The sequence below is a fragment of the Mycteria americana genome, chromosome 3 (genome assembly GCF_035582795.1).
Source record: "Mycteria americana isolate JAX WOST 10 ecotype Jacksonville Zoo and Gardens chromosome 3, USCA_MyAme_1.0, whole genome shotgun sequence".
Lineage (NCBI taxonomy): Eukaryota > Metazoa > Chordata > Aves > Ciconiiformes > Ciconiidae > Mycteria > Mycteria americana.
In genome coordinates this window covers 13,086,889-13,094,045 of record NC_134367.1, presented here as the reverse complement: position 1 = coordinate 13,094,045, position 7,157 = coordinate 13,086,889, and the positions used below count along the sequence as shown (strand labels likewise).

General features: G+C 49.5%; 1 protein-coding gene across 4 annotated transcripts in view; it reads left to right on the top strand.

Moving 5' to 3' along the window:
- The first annotated feature begins 212 nt into the window (after positions 1-212).
- VSNL1 (visinin like 1) overlaps positions 213-7,157 on the top strand; it is a 93,504-nt gene continuing 86,559 nt past the window's right edge. For 2 of the 4 annotated variants that reach the window (XM_075497887.1, XM_075497884.1), the window contains exon 1: positions 213-360. The gene's annotated coding sequence lies outside the window, so the exon portion shown is untranslated. Of the gene's footprint in view, positions 361-941; positions 1,119-7,157 lie in introns of all 4 variants that reach the window. The other 2 variants (XM_075497886.1, XM_075497885.1) reach the window with 2 other exon arrangements.

Below are 7,157 nucleotides of genomic sequence, written 5' to 3'. Positions count from 1 at the left end.
GGGCCTTCCCCTCCGCCGCCCCCGCCACCGCGCCGCCTCGACCCGCCGCGCCCGCGCTCCCCCTCCCTCACGCCCGCGGCGGCGGCGGCGGCGGCGGGCGGGCGGGCGGCCGCGCGCATGCTCGGGGCGCGGGGCGGCGCGTGCGCGGGGCGGCGCGGGGCGGCGGTCTGCAGTGCGGGGCGGGCGGGCGGCGCGCGGGGCGGAGCGGGGGCGCGCGCGGCGGCGGCGGCGCGGAGTGAGCTGCGGCGCGAGCGGCGGGCGGGCGCGCACCGAGCCGCCGTCCCTCCGGCCCCAGCACCCCGGCGGGACCCCGCGGCCCAGCGCCCTCCTCCGCACCGCGGACAGCTCTCGGCGCCCTCTGTAAGTGCCGGCGCCCCGGGGGAAAGCCGGGGGGCTCCGGGCTCGGCGCCCGCCGGGCGAGGTGCGGGCGGGAGCCTTTCCCGGCGCGCCGGCGGCGGAGCTGACGCCGGGCGGCGAGGTCGGGAGGGACGAGGCTGTCTCGGGGAGCCCCGCGCGGGGCTTTTCCTCCCGGGAGGGCGGCGGGGGTGCGTGCGAGTGCGGCGGGATGGAGGCGCGGCGGGGGCTGAGGCGGGGGCTGCCGGCGGCGGTGCGGTCAGCGCGGCCGCTCCTTCGCGCTCGGGGCTCGTCCTCAGCGGGAAAGTTGATGTGCGCGGTTGGTCTTCGCCGCTCCGTGCGCGGGAGTTGTCGTTTCACGGGCGAGATGGAGGGAAATTGTGTCGGCAGCGATTTGCCGTGAGCTGTTGCGAGATAAGAGACCGAACCCCGCGTCGGTCCGGGTAGAAATACCCAGGACAGCAAAAGGAAGCATTGGTCTGTCGCTTGGTGATTCGCGCTTGGGAATGTTTTGGTGAAAGTGGAAGTCTTTGGCGTTCTTGCTCGTTTGAAAAGAGGTAGCGAAAAGGTCGTTGTTTTTTTTCCAGCAGGGGAAAACAAACAAACAAACAAACAAGACCGTGTGAAACCGAAGAGCAAGGTCATCACACTCACTGGGAAGGCAGAAGTGCTCCCGATCCTTGCGATCGCTTTATTGATATTCTGACTGCCTGTACGAGATTCTTTATGATTCTGCTCTAGGTAACACGCGGGGTGTTTGCAGGGTAAGCCTTGCGTTGCATTTGCAAGCGGCTGCGCTCGCCTCGCCCCTCCGGCGGGGTAGGTGCGGGGTGGAGGTGCCGCGCTCCTGCTATTTACTTGGGCATCAGTCGGAGTGAAAATGGAGGTGGGAGGAGATCACCAAAGCTTTTGTGCGATCCAAGTCATTTCCCACACGAAGGCGTGAGAAGGAGGAGGGAGAGGAGACGACAGGAGAGGGAATTGCATTTCCAGAGATCAAAACAAAAGGAGGAGCAGGTTGAGGCAGAGCGTGAGCAGCCGTGGGGGGAAGCGAGGCGTTTTCCGCGCTGACCTGGGCGGAGAGGAGTGCGGGGGCTCCGCGGGGGCCGGGGGCGTGCGTGGCCGCGGAAGGAGGGAGGGAGCGCGGGCGGGGGGCGGCCTGGCCGGCGCAACTTTGCGCGCAAGCTTCGCTTGAAAAAGAGTTGTCCGCCCCGGGGAGATGTGCTGTGTGCGCGGGGGCGAGGGGCAGGCATGCCTGCCGGTGCCCCGGGGGGCCGCTTCTCCCTCCTCTGCCCAGCCCCCCCCGTGAAGGGCTCTTTAGCCCTCGGCCCCCGTCGGGAAGGGCCGGGTCCCGGTCGTGCGGTGCCGGGGGAGCGCGCTGGGCACCGCGCTGCGGCGGGGACGCTTCCCCAGGGCGCGGGGGTGCCGCGCCGGGACACGGGGGCTCTGCGCCGGGCGGGGCGGGCTTCCTGCCGGCGGGGGCTGCTGGAAGGGCCGCCCCAGCGCTGCCTTCCCCCCCGCACAGCCCACTCCCCGTACGCCGCGAGGCCCCCGCCCTGCGCCCCCCTCATTCCTCGGTGCCCTCTGCGAGGCTGCCCGTGCCGCCGGGCCCCCCGGTGCACGGCTCACCCCCCCGCCCCCGGCGGTGTCCCCAGCCCTCCGGAATCGCCCGCTCTCCCCGCTGCCCCCACCGGGGTACGTGTCGTGTGTGCCCCCCCGCCCCCCAGCCGGGCCGTCTCCTTGTGCATGAAGCCACTTGCAAGGTCCCCCCCCCACACCCCTTCTGCATCCTGTCCCCAACCCCATGAGCCCTGCTGGGGTGTCCCCCCCGGCACTCCCCTTCCTTGCCCAGCCCGGGTTGGCTGCTCCGGCCCCCGACGTGAGAAGAAGCGGTCGGAGACTGACGGGGGGAAGGCGGGGCGGGGGGAAGCTTGATCTTATGCAACCGCAGCCCCCCCTCCCCGCCCCTGAGGAGCCTGTTCAGGGGCTTTTCGGAGGTGGGACGGGGCTCTCCGCCTTCCTAGGGCAGGGGAGCCCGAGCCCGGCCGTGCGGAGCCCTCGGGGCAGCCGGAGCTCCCGCCCGCTGCCGAGGGACCGCCGGGGAGAACCGCGCTCCCAAATCCCGCATCGCCCGGAACAGTGCAGCAAGGCCGGGGGAGCGGGGCGGCGATTACCTACACCACCAGGCTTTAAGGCTGACAAAGAAACCGTGCAGATAACAGGGTAATTAAAAAACCCTGCCCTTTTCATTGACATTGAAATGTGATTGCTTGCACGCCGGAGCCTTGGCCAATTAGCAAAAGGCCAAATGTATGAATAAATTCCGTGTTCTTGTACAGAAGATGTTAATGTAACAGATGTGTTTAAGAGATACAGGTACTTCTCCCAAAAATTCTGCTAGAAAAATATTTTTAGCAATATTTTGTAGTGAGCGTTTCTGTGGATAGGTGTTCTCTTCCTTCATATATTAGAAAGTTCAGCTCTCAGAGGTACCACCACCTCTTTATGAAGAAGAAAAAGATGCTCATATTTACTAACCGGAATATGATAAGGAAGAGAATCCTCACATTCAGAGAAAAATTAGTATGCGAGGAAACTCAGTCTTTGTAAAATATATATTCACTGGCCCTTTCAGAATACATGCTTACTAGTAGTTTGTTTCTATGACACATTTTCAGACTCATTAGTTTTCACTACTATGCTTTTACTTGACAGAATGCCTTTCCTTTTTTCTTTTTAAAGAATGCAGTTCATTTAAGAACATCAGTTTACTTGAAAGGTCTTCCAGTACAGTGTTAGAACAGCACTATCCATTTCAGGTTTGTGGACTGCGATCAATTTTAATTAAAACTTTAATTACATTTTGCCTCTCCATTCAAACAAAGCATAAAGTAGTCTGGGCTAATGCTTCTGTCAAGGAAAAATAAGGAAACATGTTCTTAATCTTCATTGTGTATTATTCCTGCCTTTTAATTAAGGACTGAATCCTTATCCTGTTGGGCTGAAAAGGAATTCAGCCACAAACTTTCCTGACATAAACCTGCAATATTTAATCAGTTTTCTAGGTTGCCCTATCTTCTTGCCCCATACAAATGCATACCCATACATAGAATTACACCACTGATTTCCCCCTGATTTTTTCGACGTGCCTCGTGTTCTGGAATGTCCAGCTATTGACAGCACATCAGCTGTGTCGTCGAGCAACATCTACTTCAGACTATGACAGCATTATGTAACCTCACAACTGCGGAGCAAAAGCCAGAGATGTGCCCGCTGCTGTCAGTCCCGTTTTACAGTGCCCTGTGTGCACTCCCCTGGTGTAATATACCAGAAGAGTCATAGCTGATATCACACTACAGTACCAACCAGAAGAAAAATCATGCTCTGGCCAGAATGGTAAGGCAAAGTGTAACTGGGATGTGATGGGATGGGCAGGGCAGAGCAGAACAGAAGGCTGCTGATTCAGCTTGCAGAAATCAGGCTGGCTGTGTAGGATGGAAGCGATGCAACGAAGCTGGCTTTGGTGCTGTTTGGAAAAGGCGCCGCATGTATTCTAGGGCGCGACATCCCGCTGACTGCAGCATGTCCGGGGGTGCGCTGGGGATCCCGGCGTGCCTTCCAGCGCGGTCCCGCTCGAGGGCATGGGGAAAGGGCTGCACTACCGCACTCCCGCAGCTCCATTTCTTCTCTTTTCAGTGTGTTGGGATGGTATAGCCCTCTTGACTTTTCCTTCTCTCTGTACTCTCAATATAGCTGCAGGCAGGATCTAAATCTGAGAATATAGATTCCTTTTAGTGAGCACATGAATATGGTAAACTTTGTTATGGGAGCTTCCAAAATTGTTTACTTTTCAAGCTGTTGTTTTGGTTCTGTTTTTCAGTTTTGGAATTCTAATTTCATGTCTGGCTGCACTGTGCATTCCTGTGTTTTTTGTATTATATCTGTGCCTCACACTCGTACTTTAGGTATTCGGTTCTGTAAATTTTGCAGATTCCTGTGGATTTCCAGAAGTTTATGTCACTTGGGCAAATAATGCTGGTTCATCCTCTAATTGTGAATTAAACAGCAATGTAGACTAATTGACATCAGGGTTAGAAAATTTAAAACAGAGTAGGCAAATTTGTTTTTAAAGTACTTAGAATTTAAACACATAGTACTTGAGAAACTGTGCTTCGTGTCTGTGTTGTCAACCATGTTCAGCACTCCCTTTGTTTTTAATGCATATTGTTTTACCAGTGTGGATTGGGGCTACATACCCTTTGTCGTTAGAGTGGTCTAAAAAGAAGCTTGTTTCAGAGTGTTTTTGATTGCCAATGGATTCTGCACTTCCCTTCAATTTTGTCTGTCACTAACAGAGAAGAGCAACCGTGTGGTCTTCCTGCATTATTCCTTATGCCTAATTATGACTCAGACTTCACTGGAATGAACCTAGACCATTTAATCTGTCCCCATTTTCTTGTGGGTCCACATTACCTGCATTTGCATACCTTTCGCTATTCTATACATCCTTTGCCTTTTTCTTCATTCGTTTGGAGTGTAATTTTGTTTCTTCTCTGATCTTTGTGTGCCTTAATTGCATCTTTGGATCGCTTTTCTCTTTACCAATTATCTCCTTCACTGTTTATTTCCCTTGATCATTGGGAAAGATCATGACTTGCTCTATAGGCTCTCTACATGGCATGGCTGAAAGCGTTGCCTGAGACAAGAATACAGCACAAGTAGGGAAGGCTATGAGCATATGTAGTGCTGCAAGATGTAAAGATCCAGATGGGCTCCCATCACAGGGAGGCGCTTTCTTACCTCAGGTCCCACTCTTGTCTTTATTCATAGAAAGAGAGAATGTTATCTTTTGAATTTTATAGTATTGCTCTGAGATTAATAGCTATAATCCTTTTCAAAGATAATGAAACAGATGATAAAAAGGATACTTGTTCGTGGAATACAAAATCTCCGGGTAGTGCTTCAAATCCATATTGCTTTTTAAGTTATGATTTAAAATGCTAAGAATATATATGTATTTTTTCAATTTGTGTTTTAAACTTTATGTGGACGTTATCCACAGGGTCTCTGCTTTCAGGAGCTTTTCCACATTTAGGTATGAATATGACCCAATGGACAATAATACACATGTAGGAAATTAAGGCAGATTATTAGAGATGGTCTCGTAGCTGAAAGTTGTAAAAAGTAAGTAAGTAGTTTCAAGGAGGCAGTTGAAGGAGAAGATAGAAATCACTTGATGCTCAATTCACTGATGTGTTTATAAAAATATCAAGCTGTTTTTCTTTGTGATTATTCCCCCGAGGAAGGTAAGGAACAGAATATGTTTTGTAAAATAACTTGTAAAACCACAGTTAATTGAAATAAACAGTGTTCATTGGGAGTGAGATGACAAATGCATCTTTTGTTGACCTAAATATGAAACTGATATCGAGGACAAAGGAAGAAGTATTACAGATCTTATTGAAGATTTTCTGCCTGGAACAAACCCCATTAAGTCACATTTTCAATCCCAGACTACAAATGTAACAGAACATATCATACTTCCCCAATTTCACTGTTTTGAAAGAGCAAGAGTTTGAGACATTCTTGAGTTTGTCAACAACTTACGATTTTCGAAGTCATGAGAAGTGATAATTTGAGGTAATCAAGTGGCTCTTTTAAGATAATTATAATAAAATAATTTCCTACTAGAAATATTCTAAAATCACTTTCTTTATCATCACAGAGCCATTTGAGGAAGAATGTCTACACAATCAGCATTACGAGAGTCTAAATTGATGTGCAGGAAAAAACCAAGCTGTAATGGTGATTTTTATAGCTAAACTTTTTGATTAAAATGACCTTTAATCACTTTTGACTTAAAGCTGATTTAATTGATGATTTAACACAAGCATTATTGTTTTATGCATCTCCACTATATAGTTTACTAAATACCAGAAAGAATAATTTTACCTATTTCTTGTCACTAACTTAGACCTTCTCAAAGTTCATTGATGAAAAGATGTAAAAACTGAGATCCATGATGGTAAGACTTATAAATGGCATATTAACTTTTTTTTGTGGTCCTACCGAGCTATTTTCATGCCATAGTTAGGCATAAGAAAATAGTGGAATTTTGTTTAACTCCAATGAGTTGAATCAACCAGTATAATAACAACAACGGGGTTGCCTTGGTTGTTCAAACTTTGATGAAGAATACACTGTCAGCACTGTACAAGTCAAAATGTATACTCAGGAAGAAAACAAGCTGTGATGGTAGTTTAAAGAGCTTTTATAATAAATATAATAAATATAATAAATATAAGGCTCTAAACCTTTTGATGAAAATTACTTAGTTTTTACTTGTAGCTAAATAGGAAGTTGTGTTCTAGAGATGAAAGCCTTCAGATTCATAAATGTTTAACTCTACAAGGCATAATAATGAGAATTTTAGCCAAGCATCTGGCAGAGTCCGTAACATTTGACTCAGTGATACCTCTATCTAGTCTCCTGTACATGAACCACATACATATTTTCAGGGAAAAGAAAATCAGTCTTGATTTAAAAACCACAGGTAATGGCAAATTTATCTCAGTTCTCCCTAAGTTTTTCTGATGGTTAATTATCCTTAGTCTTAAAATGTACACCTCACGTCTTGGTTCTGGACTTCATTACCGGTTCTTGAGCCAATCAATCCCTGAAGTAGTTGAAAGAATATTAATCTTAAATACATCAGCTGTTGAGCCAGGTGTGTGTAAAGTATCTATGATTTGATTTTAGTATCTAAAAATAATTTCACAAAGGCAGTATGTTACTGGAAATTA